The sequence below is a fragment of the Amblyomma mixtum genome, chromosome 1 (genome assembly GCF_055824585.1).
Source record: "Amblyomma mixtum isolate Tamu chromosome 1, ASM5582458v1, whole genome shotgun sequence".
Classification (NCBI taxonomy): domain Eukaryota; kingdom Metazoa; phylum Arthropoda; class Arachnida; order Ixodida; family Ixodidae; genus Amblyomma; species Amblyomma mixtum.
In genome coordinates this window covers 104574205-104594534 of record NC_143012.1, presented here as the reverse complement: position 1 = coordinate 104594534, position 20330 = coordinate 104574205, and the positions used below count along the sequence as shown (strand labels likewise).

Here is a 20330-nt window from a genome sequence, read left to right as displayed (position 1 = left end):
ACCAAGCGCAGAGGCTTCTCAGCTCTGGGTACCCGGCTTTACTCCTCTCCTCAGTTGCTCAGAAAATGTTGAAAACGAGGCAAGGAAAGAACCTAACCGCAAGGGAAGGGCAGAGTCGCAATAAAAAGGTAGCTGTAATACCCTACATCCACCAAGTGTCCCACAATCTAAAAAGAATTGGAAAAAGGGCAGGGGTAGACGTTATTTTCTCTGCTCCTCACCGTCTTTCTAGACTCTGCAGAAGGGTCAATGGCTCTGGGGAAAAAATTCCAGACTGCACAATTAAGCATCGGGATCCGTTTGTTGCCTGCTCATCGGGCGTTGTCTATTCGATACCTTTACCCTGCGGCAGGAAGTACATCGGCCAAACAGGCCGATGTATTAACAAGCGTTTACTAGAGCATAAAGCTACTGCTGAGGATAAAAGGTCCGGTAATTTGGCCATCCACTGCCGTGATTGCAGTCCTTGCCGTCGCATCTCCCCCACTTTCAAGGAAACAGATATTCTGGCGAAAAACGTAAATCAACTGACCCGAGAAATCATTGAAGCAGCCACTATTATCAAGCTAAAAGATGAGTGCGTTAGCACGCCGTCAGTTGCCCTGTTAGACAAAGAGTGTTCATTCCTCTCTGCTTCGATTTGATTCAGCGCATTATTTTGTTTTATCCCGTGTTTTTGTTACGATGGTTTTTATCCTAAACATTTATGTAAAAAGTTTTCTGTTATCTCACCTTAGGTTTTATCGCCCACACGTTTTTTCGATTCATTGCTTGTCTTTAGAGATCTGTTGTCTGTTCAATTTCATTTTTTTAGTGACCACCTTTCCTGCGTGTTTTTATTCTCATCGGCTTCTCAGGTTTTTGCTTTTATCTGTTTTAATGCTTGTAATTCCGTCATCTTTCAGCAGTGCCGATTTTTTACATCTTCCGCAGGCTTTTCCTGCACATTTTATGCTTCAGTCTGTTCAGTTTTTTCGTGCCTTTATCTTTGTCGCCTTTCATCGTCATTCGTTTAGCCGTGTTGGTTGTTGGCTTCTTCAGGATCTTTTAGATTTTTTAGAATTGTTTCTTAACGCTCCCTGCCTTTGTCTCCCCTGCTTTTCTCGCTTGTTTTTTGCTGCGTTATTGGTTATCAGTGACGATAAGAATACTTGGTCTATGTGTTGGCACTTTCCGTGCTCCCACTTTCCTGATCTTTGCGCATGCGCTTCACTCCCTCCAGTCCTGTATAAAAGGTGCGGATCGGCTCCCTTCCCAAATAAAAGTTGTTAGTCAGCGCAGTTGTGTGTCCTTCTTGTTCTGGTCCTTTGTCTGTAAGCGCTGTTTGTTCTCAAGATGTTCCCCAACCAACTCGCCCAGCAAGACACCTTGCCTACCATTGAAATGCCATTCCAGAGAGTGGCAGTCGATATTATTGGACCCATAGCTCCTGCATCGAGGAAAGGAAATCGCTACATCATCACCCTGGTGGACGTGGCGACAAGATATCCAGACGCCATCGCGCTAAAATCTATTGACACAGTCGAAGTCGCAGAAGCGCTGCTTGAAATGTTCTCGCGGTACGGAGTACCGAAAGAGATGCTCACGGACCGGGGATCAAATTTCACTTCAGACTTAATGAAGGAAATAAGTCGTCTCCTGTCAGTGAAGCAGCTGCTGACAACCCTATACCACCCGATGTGTAATGGCTTGGTTGAACGCTTCAACGGGACCATCAAACACATGTTGAAGAAAATGTGCCAGGAAAGACCTGCTGATTGGGATCGTTACCTTCCAGCACTGCTATTTGCATACCGAGAGGTTCCGCAGTGAAGTTTGGGCTTCTCGCCATTCGAAATGCTGTACGGCAGAGCCGTCAGAGGACCACTGACTATCCTTCGAGAGCTTTGGTCAAATAAGGAATTGGAAGCCGAACAGAAAACCACGTATACTTACGTGCTGGAGCTGAGAGAGAGGTTGCATAAAACATGCGAGATTGCGCACCGCAACCTTGATGCTGCCAAGGAGAAGTACAGGAAATTTTATAACCGCAAGTCGGTGAATCGACAGCTAAAGCCAGGTGAAAAGGCCTTGATCCTGCTGCCGAGTGACAAGAACAAGCTCACTATGCAGTGGAAAGGTCCATTTCCAGTAACAAGGAAGAAGAATGAAGTAGACTACGAGCTGCTAGTGAACGGAAACAAGAAGATCTTCCACATAAATATGCTGAAGAGATATGAAGAAAGGAGCCCTAATGCCGACCAGATGATCGCCTGCATGGTCATCAGTGAAGAGCCGGATGGAGAGGAAGTGCCCACTTTCAATGCAAGGAAGACATCGGGACCAGAGGACGCGGTGATTAACCCAGCCCTAGAAGTAGAAAAGACGGCGCAACTCAAGCGTCTTCTCGAACGATACGACACCGTTTTCTCAGACCTGCCTGGAAAGACGAAGGTTCTTGAGTGCAAGCTGCGCCTGACCACTGAGCAGCCTATACACGTCAGGCAGTACCCTTTGCCACTGGTTACACATAAGACAGTCGAGAAAGAAGTAGAGGAAATGCTTAGACTGGGCATAATTGAGCGCACGGAGTCCGCCTATAACTCACCCCTCGTAGTCGTCAAGAAGACAGATGGCTCCAATCGACTGTGTGTCGACTTCAGGCGGCTCAACAACGTCTTAATCCCCGATAGTGAGCCCATTCCAAGAATTGACGTGGTGTTTGCGAGCGTCGAACAAAAGAAATTTTTCTCGAAGTTCGACCTCGCGAAAGGGTATTGGCAGATACCTATGGAGGAGGGTTCCAAGGAAAAAACAGCCTTCTCATGCGCTAACGGCCTATTTCAGTTTCGATTCATGCCAATTGGCCTGAAGACTGCAGCGGCCACGTTCACAAAGCTAATGAGACTGGTACTGGGTGGTCTTCATGATGTACACCACTACATAGACGACATTCTGGTTGCCACAGACACGTGGGAGGAACATTTGATGGCGCTTGAAACCCTGTTTGAGAGACTTCGTGAGGCAAACCTGACGGTGAACCCCACAAAGTGCGAGGTCGGATTTGAATCGGTATCCTTTCTAGGACACGAGATAGGGATGGGGCGGATAGCGACGAAGCCAGATATCGTAGAGAAAATCCAGGCGGCACCAAGGCCGACAACCAAAAAGCAGGTGCAGTCCTTTTTGGGATTAACTGGATTCTACAGAGAATTCATTCCACATTATGCAGACATAGCTCTCCCACTGGTGGAGACGACAAAGAAAGGGGCACCAAATACAGTAAACTGGAGTTACCGACAGCAGGAAGCATTCAACAAGCTTAAAGAAAGAATGGCGCAACCGCCCGTCTTGCTGGCCGCTAATGTAAACAAAGAATTTGTTTTACGCACAGACGCATCAGGGACAGCCCTAGGCGCAGTGCTGATGCAGGAGGAAGACGGAATACTTCACCCTGTGGCCTATGCTAGCAAGAAGCTCAGTGCATGCGAACAAAACAACTCGACTGTAGAAAAGGAGTGTTTAGCACTTGTGTGGGAAATAAAGAAATTTCATTTGTACCTGTATGGAACGTATTTCAGGGTGCAAACAGACCACCAGCCCCTACAGTGTTTGACAAAAACCAAATGGTCGAAAGGAAGATTGATGAGATGGAGCTTAACACTCCAGGAGTACGAGTTCCATATCGAATACATAAAAGGAAGAGAAAACTTGGGAGCAGACTTCCTTAGTAGGCTGAACTAAGGGTGGCTTTCAGCGTGTTTAGCATGCGTATATATCCGCAGGAAAGAAGTATCTATATATGTTCGTGCTTTGCTGTTCTTTGTGTGCATACTGTGTGAACTGTGCGGTTTCTTGTGACTTTTGTGTGTGCGTGTTTGTGCATATTACGCGAGTGAGCAGTTTTCCTTCGTAGGAAAACTCTTAAGTGCGGGGTACTTGGCACGGCTGAGTGCGAGACGCCCCGCCAAGAAAGGAAAAGAAGATAGAAACTGTGGCACGCAGCGGACGAAACCGACGTAGCCACGGGGAAAGAGCGAAGCAGACGGTGCAAAGTGCGCGCGTTTGCGCGGAAGCAATAATCGTTTACACGGAGACCGAAGAAAACCAGACGGCGTGGGCGCGCGGCTTTGGGGACCGCAAGTGCGTGTGAAACCACGGCCGCGAAGATACATGGGCGCAACGCACCCGCGGGGCGAGGAGGTCGGTATGCCACGGCGTCCCCTCCGTGCGGCCGCCCCGAGGGTAGACAAAGGGACTCGAGTTTTGACGCCGGTGAAGGAAACACGCTTTGAGGCTGCCCTCCCAGGCCGACGCACCCCGGCAACGATCCGGACCGTCGTGACGCTCCTTCGGCTACGCACCGCAGGCCCCGGCGAGGTCTCCTCTAGCGACATTCCTCATCCACCTTAAGTACTGATTGGACTGTTTTCATTATCATTCCTTCGATTGCTACACGGACTCAAAAGACTCTAATTAGAACTATTTGACGTTGTTCTTAGAAACCACCTGCGTGTGGGAACTCTGCCTGATTTGTGCATGTTCATTTATGTCATGTAACTCTCTGTTTTTTTTTAGTTTTGTAGTTGTTGTTGACTGTTGTAGTAAACATTGTGTTAGGAGACGTACACCTCACTGGTTTTTTGACTCACATCCTAGACAGACAGTGACAGCCTCTAAAAAACGAATATGATGTAAATGATCTGGAGTGACAGATTGCTAACGACAAGGCAACAAGAATCAGCTTGGTAAAAGAACTTGACACTATCTATGGCTGACTGAGTGAGAGCTTTTGGAATGCACAAAATACATTTGCTACTGTAATGCATTACCCAATGTGTCATGTAAGGGCTGGATTTATCACTTTATAGCGAGAAACGCAGAGTTTCACAATTCATATTAAGCCATTTCTCACAATCTGGATTGAACAAACAAAGCTCAGTATCCTTGGCATGCATGCCACGGCTGGAAAGTGTTCATGAGAAGGAAAACTTTGAAAAGCAAACGACAACAAAGTGCTGAAGTGGTATGAAATGGTATGTTGGTGGCACCACTGGACCAAGCAGTGCCGTGCAAGAACCAATTCGTCACCCTCTGAGGCTCAAGAGAAACATACGAGAAGGAAATCTCGCTGTGCACTGCAGCGAATGCAGTAAGTGCATACCACGGTTCCAGGACACTACGATTTTATGTAGAAGCAGCGATCAGACCACGAGGGAGATTATCGAGGCAAAAGCCAAAGAACATTAAGGGGACATGTGCGTCAGCGCTGCGTCCTTAGTGCTCCTGAATAATGAACTTGGATCCTTGCAGGCCGCAGGCGCGCACACTTGGACACTCTTTAAATGGTGGAATAATATGGGTTTTATGCTGCTTCAGTGAACGCGTTTTTGTGCCGTTTCAGTCCTGTCTTTTGTCATTTTATAATATATTCTTTTACTTTTTTGACAACGGGAGCCCATATACAGCTTCAGCCTGCTTTTGCATTTTGGTATCAAAGTTTTTTGACAGTTTTTTCCATTGTTGTTTCTTCACCGTTGTTGATCATGACACCTTTAGATGGTTTTAAGCAGCACGTGTCTTAAGAAAAAAAGGTGGGCGTTGCAAATCTAACCAGTTTCATCTGATTGACCTCTCATTTCTCCTCAGGATTCCTCTGTCTTTTCAATCACGATCTTTATCAGAGTTTATCTAGAGTATCAGTGATTTTAGATGGCCCATGTAGTAGGACGTTTTGACATCTTCTGAGTGACATGTAAAAAAAAAATTATTTGTATAAAAGTCGCTTATTTTTCCTATAAAGCTCAGTTGAAAGTCAGCGCCGTGTTTCGTTCCCTTTTCTGTCCGTCCTTGTTTCGTGTGCGCTGCTAACACCTAAAGTCAGTAATACCCCGGTGTCTGCAGTCGGTTTGGACGGTGCTCCGCGGCCTATGCTGCTCCAAGGCACTCGCCAGTTGGATGAGGATGCGGCTACAATAGTCCCGGGAAGTCAGTGAGTCGGAGCGCTCCTCTCCAACAGGGGACCGGGGCCCCTTGGCCCGGCCCCCTGGGGATTGTTTCGGGTGTATGCCCCAGGCTCCCCTTCTACGGTAGCAGAACTGGCCCTGTTGGTGGGGCTCATTCCTCTTGATGGTGGTAGCTTCTCTGGAGTCCACAGATTGTAGGCCCATCATTGGATGACCCCCACCCTTTTTTTTCGTCCGCGGCCGCCCCGGCAGACGCGGTTGGGCCCGGGGTGTTGGGCGTTCGGGGGGATTCCTCGCCTGCCTCTTCGGGGGATGGTTTCACCCGCGCTGTAATTTTTCGACGTAGGAAACCTTTCCGCGATGTATGCGCTACTCCCACTACTTCTAAGACGGCATCTGTGGGGGCCCCCAGGGCTAAGAAAGTCCGTTTCTGTGCGGGGTTGGTGGGTTCACCGTCTCCTAGGCTGGAGAAGTCCATTCCTCCACCTGGGAGCGGCATCACAACGCGTTCTGGCCGCATTCTCCCTCCGCGCTTTCCGCGTCACTCGCCACACGGGCGTGTCCCCCGAGATGTTCGGCCGCGGGTCTTGAGGGAGAGGTCCAGGCGTCCCGTCTGTCCTAGTAAGCAGCCACTTTCGAGTGGGGAGATGTCCAGCCCTCCCCAGGTCTCCTCCGATCCACGTTCCTCCTCGGATGTTGGTGGTTCCTCCGCAGTTCTTCGCCAGAGGTCGGTTTCTTGTCTCTTTCGGCTTGGCAGGCTGGCCCGGGCCGGCCTTCTTGAAGACAGCTCTTCCGATGAGACCACAACTGGCCCTTCCGCAGGTAATTTCCTGCATACTACCTGCCCGGACTGTGGCAGGTCTTTTAGTACAAAAATCGGTCTCGGGGAGCACCGTCGTAGGGAGCACTCGGACCAGTACAATGCCGACATCGTGATATCACGTATAAAGCCTAGATGGTCATTGGAAGAGTCAACTCTTCTAGCCGGATGGAGGTGGACCTCCTACGTGATGGTCCCAAAAACAATATAAATCAACTTCTACACGAGCAGTTCTCTGAGCGCACATTCGATGCAAATAGTTGCACAGGCGTTCTCCAGAGTATAGGGAACTAGTGGAGAAACTTTCACATGAGAGGGGCGTGGGGAGTGAGTTGCCGGATGGTCCAGAGGGGAATGATCTCGATAGTTTGGGAGATGGGGTGGGGGTAGTACCGGAGGTAACTGAACCTAGCATCCGTGACTCACTGGTTGAGGAACTACGGAAGCTCACCGAAAAGAAATGCCCGAGCTCACACAATGCGGGTGAGCTGTGGGCCATAGCGACTGTTCCTGGATAATGGCGATATTGATAGGAAAGTTAATGACTACTTACGGGCTGTGTTCTACAGGGACAACGGTTCATCTGGACCCAGTAGGAGAGATAAATCTACGAAGGACGGAAAGAAGGTCGGCAGGAGGAAGAGAGGAAGGGAATATGCCAAAGTACAATCCCTCTAGAAGAAGAACCAAAGCACCTGTATTCGACAAGTCTTAGACGGCGTGGTGACCTTTGACGTACCAGACAAGACTTTATTCTTATCTTCATGGGCGCAAGTGATGGAGGCTCCAGATAACCTGCCTCCCCTTCCTTCGACAGCAAGTCCCGGCTCTACGGGCAAGTCTCCCTTCGGACCTGTCTCCTCTAAGGAGATCAAAAGGGCATTGCCGGCACTAAACTCAACAGCAGGTCTGGATGGCTTCCGTTTTGGGGATCTGCGAGCAGTTCCTACTGAGGTACTCAAGGTAGTCTTAACTCTTTTGATCTTGACACGCCGCCTTCCAGTCTCTTTGACTGGAGCTCGTACAAGCTTCATACCAAAGGTCCAGAACGCGACGCAGCCGGGTGACTTCCGTCCCCTAACGGTTTCCTCGGTCGTCCTTCGCCTCTTCCATAAGATAATCGCATCAAGACTAGCTGGTCTGCTGGACTTAGATTTTCGGCAAGGAGCTTTCCTGCTCGTCGACGGATGCAGTGAAAAGATCCATATGCTGACCGGGGCCTTGCATGAGGCCAAGAATAAGTTCAGACCTCTATTTATGGCATCCCTTGATATAGCCAAGGCCTTTGATAAGGTCACCCTTACAGCCATACTGGAGGGGCTCGAGAGAAAAGGCCTCGACGAAGACTTTGTTAGATATATTAGGGACTTCCGTACATCCGCAAAAACGGTCCTTACTTTTGAAGAGTCCACGAAGCTGGTCCGACCCTCTCTTGGCGTTCGTCAGGGCGATCCTCTCTCCCCCATGCTGTTCAACGCAGTAGTGGATCTCTGGCTGTCGACATGTGACATCGGGGAGGCGTTCTAAAGTGGAAACCTTGAACTAAACGCCATGGCATTCGCGGATGACCTAGTCGTCTTCTCAACTACGCCACGGGGACAACTCCAGCTGAAGAGTCTTGAGTCTTTTCTTTCAGCCAGGGGCCTCGCCCTTAATCCAAAGAAATGCCTTTCAGTTGCCATAGTTCCTGATGCCAAGGCGAACATCGCTAAGGGTGACAACTCCATTTCCTTCTATGTGGGAGGAGAGAAAATCCCCTCAGCAGGTGCCACCACGAAATGGAAATACCTAGGATTGCAATTTTCGCCCTCGGCTTTGGCCGCTACGGAAATTCTACAAGACATGACGGGCCTCCTGAACAACGTCAACCAGGCACCTCTTAAGCCCCAACAGAGGCTGGTGACTCTACGGCATTACCTTCTTCCTCGATTTTATCACCGCTTGGTGTTGCGGCTGGTTTCTGATAAGTTGCTGCTCAAGATGGACAGGGCGGTTAGGCCTGCTACGCGTCTGTGGTGGCGCCTACCAAAGGACCTACCCCTAGGAGCTTTTTATGCCCAAGTCAAGTACGGCGGTCTGGGGATACATTGTCCACGGACGACTATCCCGGTTCTGAGGAGGCGCAGACTTGAACGGTTACATTCTTCGACCAGTCCCTGCTGCAGGACCATGGCAGATATGGCCTTCATTTCGGATACGATGAAGAGGAATGACAGACTGTGCGTCGTTAAGGGAGAGACGATTCACTCCGGTTCCCTGAACTCAAAATTTTGGAAAAGTCAGCTGTACACCAGCGTAGATGGCGTTGCGTTAAAAGGCTCCGATGATGCTCCAGGATCCACAACTTGGATCGCTGAGGGAACATGTTTGCTCACCGGACGAGATTTCATAGACGTCGTGAAGCTTCATTTCAACGCCCTTCCAACTATTTCCTGGACTAAACGAGGCAGGGATGTGGTTAAACAGTGCAGGGCAGGGTGCAACTCGCCCGATACCATAGGTCATGTCCTCCAAAAGTGTAAGCGCACGGACGGTATCCGCATTCAGAGGCATGACAGCCTCACCAAGTACGTGGCCTCAAGACTCCAAGAGATGGGATACCAGGTGCAATATGCCCCCGTATGAAAGCCTCCGTGGGCAACCGTTTCCCTGACCTAGTCATCACAAGGGATGGCCAGGTCAGTCTTCTGGATGCCCAGGGTGGGGGGGGGGGGGGTCCGCTGCCCTGTCGGGAGCTCACGAGGCCAAGGTGAGCAAGTATATGCTCAAAGATCTGATTCAACAAATTTCTCATGGTTCCAATAGGCCCCATATCTCTTCACTGACTTTGTCATACAGGGGGGTCTTGCGCGGGAAACCGTACGTAGAATGGATCCCGTCCGTTGGCGTCATAAAAATGAGCTAAAGATTTTTCTTCACGCAAATAATAAACTGTGGGAGCAAGAAGTGTGGAAAATAGATCATTGCTGAGGATCGTTGAACAATGCCGAGTTGCTGGTAGAAGCAGAAACTGTAATACGAGCAAATTTCTTGCCACAACCGCCGCTCAGCTGCCGCTGCCCGGCCGTTGCGGTCCGGCTTGCCCGCCTGGCGTCCGCTATATAGCTCCGCTGCCGAGCGCACCGCAACAATGACCATATTTTTTGTTGTGAGGCGATGCTGTTCACAGTAAAGCGATGCCAAAAGCAGACATTTTATTATAACCCAGGCTACTTCCGAAGCGCTGCCCACCGCGGCTTCGATGCGAAACAGGCCTAGCGACGACCAGGGCAGCCAGAGAGCAGTGCAGTTCGCCGCCCGGCGCGCCCGCGTCCAGCGCCGTTGCCGAAAGCGCGCTACGTGGGCAGGCATGCTTTGTCGCCGCCCGAGTACAGCCGGCAGTCTTTCTGATAACATCGCTATTTTGTCTTTTCTGGTGCGAACTTCAGTAGCCAAGCAGCGCGCAGGCGCTGGTGTGCGGTGGCAAAGTGTTACACCGGATGTGGGCCGGGCATGAGTCTAGCGGCGCAAAGATCCCAAGCAACCACCGATATCCTTCGGACGGCCGACAGAGGTCTGTTTCGGATGTTCTGTACGTCCGCTGAACATCCGCAAACAGCCGGTAGACGTCCGTCGGCCGTCCGAAAGGTGGCCAAAGGTATACGGTTCGCCCGCCGACGGACGTCCAGTAGAGTACGTCCATTGGCGGATCTTTCTCGAATATTCGCATATATGGTGCATGCGTGCTTTTTTCACTCCGCGCGATGCAATAAAACCAAAAACAATTTGATGCATAGCACGCATATTTTATTGTGGTTGATGATACATCAGCAGAGCAATGGGTTATATTCGGAAAATTTCTTAAATGTGACTCTTCAAATGTGGCAAGCTTGGGACACACATCCGTAATCTTCCCACCCACAGGATTTCTGAAATAAAAAAGAACGCGCCAAACATCAGTCATGTGAAACAAATGGCACAATGCAGCAGCCCAAGTTAAAAACATTGGAACCAATAGAAGTGCTGCAAATATAACAATGCACTTTAACAAACACCTCAATAAGTATAAGGCAATAACAGCTCTCACTTTTCCACACCACATTTGACAATGTATCTGTTCTTTATTTATTCTCATGGGCCTTAGGGCACTAACCTGCGCAGCAGTGTACGCGACTGCGCACAGAAAGCCGCATAGCTTCCGTTGCGAACCACTGCGAACTACACGTGCTACCTATGGTCTGCCTTTCGCGCGTTGTCACTCTTTATACAGGCACAGTGAACCTAGCGATGCCTTAAAAATTAACAAGATGCGATAATACTCCGTCCCGCAACTTTGAAGAGGAGTGGGAATTAGCCGCGCGAGTTGAAGGCTCCCGCAGCTGTGTGATGTAGGCGCCCGAAAGTGTGAGAACAGCACACACTTGTGGAAGCCATCTCCTCGCGCTCACTGCTCCCACTGTCCTGTGAACGAATGTTATATGAGCATGCTGCATTGTCCTAGAAGCAAGTTCCAAGAAGTGTACTGGATACATACCTTCGTAGGCAATCACATGTGCACTAAGCCTTCTTTAAACCAAGGTCGACGCAATACGGGATTCCGGTGTTCCAGAAGAGCTTCAGGGGCTTCCCGTATCTTTCAAATTGCTTAAGTTACATACAACTGCCGTCCACAGACCGAACAAAGCCACATTTTATAATAACAGAGCTATAAAGATCTGCGTGACAACACTACGCGACATATCAACAACAGCGCTACGGAGCCGTACTGATGGATTGGATTGGTCTGACCGCGAATTGACATCTATGATGATGGTGATAGCAGAATGCACGGGAGTTTTGATGCTTACGAAAGGTTTCAATGGCAAGTTTAGCTAGCAAAACAGTGGACATGTCGCGGAACTCCTCTAATTTGGAGAAGTTTTATAAATATAAAACTAGTCATTGAGTTCTTGCAAAATTCTGCAACACCTGCTTCTCCTCTTAGATAAATTTAGCTCGTTGGCGGCTCTTGCACTGCAGGTAGGAGTGGAATTATGGTGTGGAATCGTACCAATTTACAAACGTCTTCGCGCCAAACCCTCCAACTGATGCAAATAAAACAGTATACATACACGAAAGACTCGAATTTTCTGTGAAATAAAAAACGTCCATACTCATGGCCTGGGAAAATACTCGACCTTACATCCTTCGGACGTCCACCTCGTCTCTCATGCGGATATACAAAAGTGGACACTGTTCGTACGTCCGGCGGATGTACGAATACGGATATCCTAAATCGGATTGTGTTCGTACGTCCGATGGACGTCCGATCTAGGCAAAGGACGTTCGGTCTAGCTCGTACGTCCGACGGATATCTGTGGTTGCTTGGGAAGGGCCTGGGTTTTGCTGTGCGTGATTTCAACTTATTAACAGTGCGTTGTCTTCATGGGGCGGGGTGAGAGCATTCAAGGCACATCAACGGATGACGGGCTGCAATGCAGTCCTGATAAAAAGTGCTGCCCGTCATGAGGTTGGCGCCGACTAACACTAGTGTACCACTTGCACTTTCTCAGTGGGAATCCGGCAACTCCCTATTACGCGCGTCACTGTTCGGACAAGTTAGTTTGAATTGGCTGATCGCGGCGCAGCTGGTGTGCAGAGCTGCCTCACACGTCCAACGGTGGAGGTAGAAAAGTAGCCTCATGCAGTCTCCCAGCACACCAGCGGCGGGAGGTGGGTGCACCGCAAAAAAAAATAGCCAAATGCCTCGTCATCTAATTAGTGAGGCGCATGAATGGATTAACGAGATTCCCGCTGTCCCTATCTACTTTTAGTGGAGCGGGCGAGGTCACTTTCAACCTCAATCTACTTTCTGTCCCTATCTACTGGGGGGGGGGGGGGGGGGAATCCGACTGTGCGGCCTGCCCGTGGCCCCCCTTGCCACCGGATTCGGCCCGGTGTAGTTTCGGGTACTAGGCTTTGTCCCGGTGCAACGCACAGCGGTGGGTGGATCCGCCGGAATCCACTCTTGGGGTTGCGAATCCCCAGGAAAGGTGCAGCAGACTTTCCGCGACATTGTGAGCGTGTCGCGCCCACGATGCCCTATGCCTGTGTGGGAGGGCAGGTCCGAGAAGGGAGACGGACTGGGCACATGGAATCCGGCTTAAAAGCAGAACTGCTGAGTAGAACGACTCTTTGCTTTTGGCGTGGTCGACCCGGTAGACGCGGTCGGGACTTCGTCGTTTTGCCGTTGGTGCTGGCGCCTCGGTAGACGCGGTTTCGACTTAGCTGTTTTGCCGAGCGACGAGATCGCCCGGGCAGACGCGTCGTTCCAAAATTCGCAAAAATTGAAAGTCACACGGTTCCCTCTCGGTACGAGGGCGTACCACCCAGCCGCGGACGCGTTGGTTTCCGATCACGAAGAGCTCGGTGCCTCGCGGGGGCATGCGGCTGGGCGATCCAAGCTTAGGTTTTGGGGAAGTCGCCCTTGGCCTGAAAGCACGAAAAGAGATGGAGTAAGTAGCAGCAAACTCCGAGGCCAGTAAGCTCCGAAACGCGGGAAAGCCCGGCGGCTATCTGAGTAATGGTTAGTAGACTGGCGAAATCGCAGCGAGCATCGATGCCTGGCCCGGGCACGTGCAGATATACCTTGTGGTAGCACGTGATGTCACTGCGGGCATCAATCGAGACCTCAACCGTGAAAGAGTGGGTGTATGGATTGAGGTTTCACATACTATGCCAGGGCGATCGCTAGGCTTCCCGATCGCCGCGAAAACCGTGAAAGGATGGCTGCAGCGTGTGCGAGTACCGCAGGAGTAAGAGCCGAAGTACCGAACGAGTGCTGCGAAATATCCGTCTCTTAGTACTGTGGGAGGGTCGGGGTGGCGGAACCTGGCTTGGGGGAGGGTATCCCAGTCGAGCCCCTGTAGGATTTTCCCTGTCTCGGACGGTCGGAGATCGCCGGCAAAACGTTCTCTGTGGTGTGGGAGTACGTTCGACGCCGAGGGCCCACAATTGGTGCACTGAGTGCTCGTCCTTCAAGTAGGCCTGAAAAGGAACTCAGGATCGAATCAAGCCAAATCTGGACAAAATCCCTGCTGTCCCCAATTCCAGCTAATTCCCACAACCCAAACCAATTTCCAACTTCCCATTTCCAAACGCCCATCCCATCCCTCTACTTCCCAGGGGAGATCAGGGGAGTCACCCCGGGTCCGCTTCCTCGGTCGTGGGTCGCTAAAGTAGAGCTTTCCCCATTGATTTCTTTCCACCTTCGGGTGGCAAAATCACAATTGCCCTCGGGCCAAATCTTTTATTTTGCTATTGGGCTTATACCCGCGATACATTAGTGGTGCGGGAGAGGCAAATTTTCTTATTAATTTTTGACGCCTCAACTACCATTTGTCCTATCTACTATCATCATCAGCGTCCCCGCCTCGATCGGGTGTGCCTGGGCCGAGCTGGGCGGATTTCTTCAATTTCAAGCCCGAAAACGAGTGAGTGCTGAAATTTCCTTTCACACTCCTCTCTCGCGAAGTGTTAGCGATCATTTTAAAACAAGCCGCGTCCAAATTGGACCAGGAGAACCCAATTTATCATCGAAAACTCGCCCAGAAGCACCACCCAGGACTTAGCCCTAACGGGGTCAAAAAAACGCTTCTGCAGCAAAAGAAAAGCCCACTCGCTGCTCAAATTTTGTCAAATTGTTTCGAAAAACCTTCAAGGAACTCAAATCAACCGAAAAACCAACCTTCGATGGCCGATTAAAAGAACTACAAGTCAAAAACCGCTCCAGGCATACACTCCCGAGGAGCAGGGCGCTCCCATGGGTGCCGGAAGGCATCGAACGGAAACTCTAATAACTCAGCGAAAAATTGAGTGACATCAACTTATAACCACTCGTTGGAAAGGATTCGACAAGGGCTTTTTGAAAATCTAGCCAGTTTCAGAGTTTCTGCAGCGGAAAAGTGTTTTTCACCGGCCCTTGGTAAGAGATTCAGCACAGGGTTGCTCGAACTTCGTGTATCACATGGTGGCCAGGTTTTCGTGAAACAACGGCGGAAGAGACAAAGGAAAAAAACACCAAAGCATTGATTATCTGTGCAAAAGACGCAACACCGAAAGAGCTCATGAACCTGCTCAAGACCCAGGTAGATCCAGTGGATCTCCAGTTGAGAGACACCACTGTGAGACCCGGCAGAGAAGGTGTGATAGTTGTATCATCGCATTCACCTTCATTAGACATTTTGAAGAAGCACATTAACGAAACAGAATAACTACGTCGACTTGAAGTCAAACAACACAAAGGACGAAGGTTCGAGTTTAAGATCGTAGGAGTAGAGGAAGACACCGAAATGGAAAGCTTTGCCAAGAGAGTGATTGACCAGAATGGTCTAGAACTGGAGGAGGAAGACTTGGAAATGAAAACAAGCTGGCATGGAAAAAACGGAAAAACAGTCAGCCCAACTTTTTTTTCTTAAGACACGTCCCAGGAAACCAATGTCGGCTACTAGACAGCTTGACTCAGCTTGACCCATCTCAACTCGACTATGGCTTCTTCCAGCAACAGAATAGACGTCTAGAGGCCCTCTCAAGTTTGATGCCTTGTAGACGTTTGATTAAGGACGTATCTTAGACAATATATATTATATGACTGCATGACACATAATATTCTAAACAATTTTCTTCGTGACATTAAGCCTGAAATATGGACATCCGTACTTTACTAATGTGGTGTGCTGCAAGCGTCAAGCAATACTAAAAAAAGAAACATGGATCACGAATGTACGTGGCGCTTAAGAAATCGTCCAGGGAAGAGTAAATTAAGGCAATTGTGACGTGCGGCTTGCGCTTATATAGAAACGCTGATTCTTTCTATGCGTACTTTGCGTAGTGCGAGAGTCACGTTTTCCCGCCATATTTCAAAAATTGCAGGAGCGCCATCATACCTACGTATATAGCTGCATAAAGATAGTAAGTAAATCTTGTTATTATATTTTTAGAAGTAAAAATTTTTCTATACAAAATTTTGAGCATGCGTGTTTTAATAAACGGATTGCATTGAAAACATGTGTAGAGCCGGCGCTGGCGGCGCTGCGAGCGACCGCACGTTTCCCGCCAAAATCTGTCGAGAAGCGAGCGAAGCGTGGCCGTTGGCTCCGTTGGAACGTTCGCTGTGCTTTTGTTCGCGGCGGCACGTCAAGACTGCGAGTGCAAAACGTAGAGTATTCAACTTTTTCTTATGTCTTCGAGGCACACTAAAGGCTTCGATGAACTGTCTCGCTGGCAGAAGCGTCGGCGCCTAAGTTCGATGGCCGAACCGTCGTTCGAGGATGCGGTTTCGGCGAACCTCTCCCAGCAAGGGTCGGTGCCGAGATGTTCAGAGTCGCAAGCTATCAGTGCGAATGTGTTTGCTATGTCAAGTGACCCATCCACAGTTAATAAAGAACGAGTTCCGATTTCCAGTTCCGATTCCGACTGTCTGGAGATATGCGAAACAGAAGTGCCTGCCGTGCCTAACATTGTTCACAGTGAAGATTGTCCTGGCAGTTCTGGTGTTGTCTGCTCAGATTAGAAAGGTCACGAAAGCATGAAGGACTTTTTGACAAGGTGGGCAGTAGGAAATGGGGTGGGACACAAGGCTGTCAGTGGCCTCTTAAAGAAACTGAAAACGCACGACTGTTGTCCATGCTTTGCTTGTTTGCCTTCGGATGCCAGGGCGTTGCTCGGAACACCCAGGAAACATAATATTATTTCTGTGTCACCAGGGAGTTATGTACATATAGGAGTAGAAACCTGTCTGGCGACTCTGGTTATTGTGGACATTTCAGCGGCACCATCATGTCTCAAGCTTACATTTTTCATTGATGGAATTCCTTTAACAAAAAGCTCTACGAGTCAGTTCTGGCCTATCTTATGTCGTGCAGAGGGAGTTTCAAACAACAACGTATTTATTGTTGGCTGCTACCACGGTGAGTCAAAGCCAGAGTCAGCAGACACCTTTCTGACTCCATTTGTTGAAGAAATGTGCAGTCTGTATCAGAATGGACTTTGTGTAAAGGGCAGAAAATTCACGATAGAAATTAGAGCTTTTGTATGCGATGCCCCTGCGCGAGCCTTTGTGCTATGTGTGAAGACTCACTCTGGTTATTTTAGCTGCACTAAATGCATTGAAAAAGGAGAATTTGTAGATCAGAGGGTTGTTTTAGCTAGCACAAATGGACCTCTTCGCATAGATGACGACTTTACTCGCAAAACTCAGAAAGAGCACCATGTTATCAGCAATGTCCTTGAGAAGCTTCCCATTGGATTAATCACAACTTTTCCTTTGGACTATATGCACTTTGTATGCATAGGAGTCACCAAAAAGTTGCTCTTGTTGTGGGTAAGAGGTGAGCTGCCCCATCGCCTGTCAGCTTCTGCTTTTGCACAGCTTTCAGAGTCCTTGCTGGCTCTGAAAAGTTGCTGGTGCCTGGAGTTTGCTCGCCCACTGCGGTCTTTAAAACACCTTGACCGCTGGAAAGCAACAGAGTTGCGTACTTTTCTTCTCTATGCAGGCCCCATTGTTCTGAAGCTTGTTTTACCTCGTAAGAGTTATGAGCATTTTATTGTTCTCCATGTTGCTGTACGAATATTGGCTAGCCCTTCTTTAAGCATCTCCCTGAACAGATTTGCAAAAGACTTATTGTGTTACTTTGTAAATTATGTGCACAGATTGTATGGCCACCGTCACATGAGCTATAACGTTCATGGGCTGATTCATCAGGCAGATGATGTCCTGTTGCATGGTTGCCTTGAAACATACAGTGCTTTTGCTGGAGAAAGTTTTCTTCATAGTCTGAAAAGGCTAGTCCAAAGTGGAAAAAAACCCCTTGAGGAAGTTGCTCATCGAATTCACGACAAAATAAGCAATGGTGAACTCTTTGCAAAAAAGGAACTGCGTCCTTTTCTGGTGTGGTCTTAAAGGAACCACATGCTGATGGCCCACTGCTGCCAACATTCAAAGGTCCTCAACATCGTGCTGCAGTATTTGAAACGTTCACTCTAAAAGGCAGCTTTGGTGACAATTGTTGTATGCTTTCGGACAGCAGTGTAGTACTTGCCTCTAACTTTGCATTTTACAGTGATGGTCAAGAAGTTATAATAGGCCAAAAGTTTCAGTCCTCAGATCCTGTTTTCAAGGCCTATTGTTTCTTCTGAACTGGGCGTGCTTGTCGTTCAGAACCTATCCAATGTTATGGCGTGGCACCTAACTGACGTAAAGTGCAAATGTGTCCTTTTTCCCCATCAGAGCGGGCCTAATACTTATGTTGTGCTACCACTTCTACATTCAGAAACCCATTTTTAGCTTTTGGACTGTAGTACCATTAGGGGATATCACTGTTGCAACGTGTGTTGGACAACTTGTTGGATTTTATGCGAAGCATATTACAATAGGTAACCCAAGCCCTTCGTGACGGTTACACGCCGTGCACACCACGTGACACAATGACGTCACGACAGATGAGAGACGGGGCTCCAACTCGTGCCGTCGCTGCGGTTGCACGCCGTGCAGACCACGTGGTATGGTGACGTCCACCACGTGACACAATGACGTCACGACAGATGTGAGACGGGGCTCCAACTTGTGCCGTCGCTGCGGTTGCACGCCGTGCAGACCACGTGGTATGGTGACGTCACACTCCCACGCATTTCGAACGCGCGTTCACACTCGGTGTAGGTGAAACGCTCGCTCCACCGGGCAGGCGGACGAGGCTTCCGTGGCAATCCAGGCGCTCACCCAACGCGCGTCTCGGGGTTAGTCGGCGTTCCGCTGTAGCCATGCCGTTGTATTCCCCCACGACGAAGGCTTCTAGTGGTTGTACTAAAATGACCAAGTATTCAACCAAGGAAAGCCATGTATTACCAAGCCTAGCAAGCAATATGCTTCGCATCTGACTAGGCTTAACCTTAGCTGAGCCTCAGTCATTTTTTTTACAATAGATACTATTAATTTTTCATAATCTGTGCAATAAAATATGTTTAGATTTCAGTTTAAGTTTACAAGGTGCCATGTTTTAGCTTCACCCAATACTCTGTGTGCTCTGGATGAACCTCGTGTATTTGAAGAGTGAACCCTTATATCTGTACATGTTGTAAAACAAAGTGAAATGTTTTTTAATGCATGTTCAGAAACTATACTTTGATGTTAATGCTCCCAAAAACATGATCCTAAGTGAAAGCCTGTGGTGGCACTAACGACTTTCATCAACAGATGTATGCAGTGGTGCGATTTGCCAGTGATGACACAGTTGCTGTTGTACCCACAAACTGGGTTGATGGAGAGGACTGCTTGTGGCCAAGCCATGCAAACTCCAAAACCATAAGCAAAGCTGTTGAGCGCATGCAGACTCCGGATGCATCATATTCTCGCCACAAGATTATTGTCCTTCGTCTGGAGCGTAAGTTGCATGCTTCTCATTTTTTTTCTAACCTGCTCATTTGCATTCCCACTGTTCTTGATGTGACTGCAACACAAGTGATGTTATTCTAAGGGAAAATAATTGAAAAAAGGCCAGAGTTCATGTAGGACGATTCAGGCACTGCTGAGGACGATTCAGGCACGAACGCATCGGCCCGACGCTCATCCTACTTTTCGTATTACAGTTGGCCCGGCTGTCTGGATCACCGTCGCGGCTTCCCGGTTCGCCAACACGTGCCAACGATTGCCAACGCAACTTGCTGGCTTCTACTAACTTCGTCACACTGGGCCCAGTGGTTACTGCGTCGGCGCGTGTGCGCATACTCCAGCTCTCCGACTGTGGCGCACTGATGCAGCGGGGCGTATAAAAGTTGAACTCCTGGCCCTGGACGAACCATTGCTGAGGACGATTCAGGCACGAACGCATCGGCCCGACGCTCATCCTACTTTTCGTATTACAGTTGGCCCGGCTGTCTGGATCACCGTCGCGGCTTCCCGGTTCGCCAACACGTGCCAACGATTGCCAACGCAACTTGCTGGCTTCTACTAACTTCGTCACACCGGGCCCAGTGGTTACTGCGTCGGCGCGTGTGCGCATACTCCAGCTCTCCGACTGTGGCGCACTGATGCAGCGGGGCGTATAAAAGTTGAACTCCTGGCCCTGGACGAACCATTGCTGAGGACGATTCAGGCACGAACGCATCGGCCCGACGCTCATCCTACTTTTCGTATTACAGGTCTGTAATACTCTTTACTTGTACACACATTTTGTAGTTTGTGCCTGGGTCGTCCTAAAGCAATGAGTGATGATGAAGGGTCCGGTACCCCGTCTAACACGAAAGAAAAGAGTGAAAAGCTATTCGACAAGGCTCCAACTACTGTGAAAGAAGTTGGAAGTTTTCTTGTGAAGCTTAATAGCAAGTTGGAAGCCTTGGGAAAGAACCTGAACCATGAGCTTGGCACCCTGCGGGGATCAGTCGAATTTATGAATGAAAGTTTTGAAGAATTTAAGAAAGAACTGGCCGAGTCTCGTCGGGAGATAAGCGAGCTTAAGGAAGAGCAGAATTATCTAAAGCATGAAAACAGTGAACTTTCGAAACAGCTGCAGCGTACTAGAGCAGAGCTAACTGAACTTCAGCAGTACAGTCGC

At 49.2% G+C, this 20330-nt stretch overlaps 1 long non-coding RNA gene across 1 annotated transcript; it reads right to left on the bottom strand.

The window, feature by feature from the left end:
• Positions 1-10526: 10526 nt before the first annotated feature.
• On the bottom strand, positions 10527-11365 carry LOC149367399 (uncharacterized). Its single transcript, XR_016287035.1, has 2 exons — positions 11279-11365; positions 10527-10673 (listed from the first exon to the last, which is right to left on the bottom strand). It is a non-coding gene; the product is annotated as an uncharacterized LOC149367399 (long non-coding RNA).
• Positions 11366-20330: the final 8965 nt, after the last annotated feature.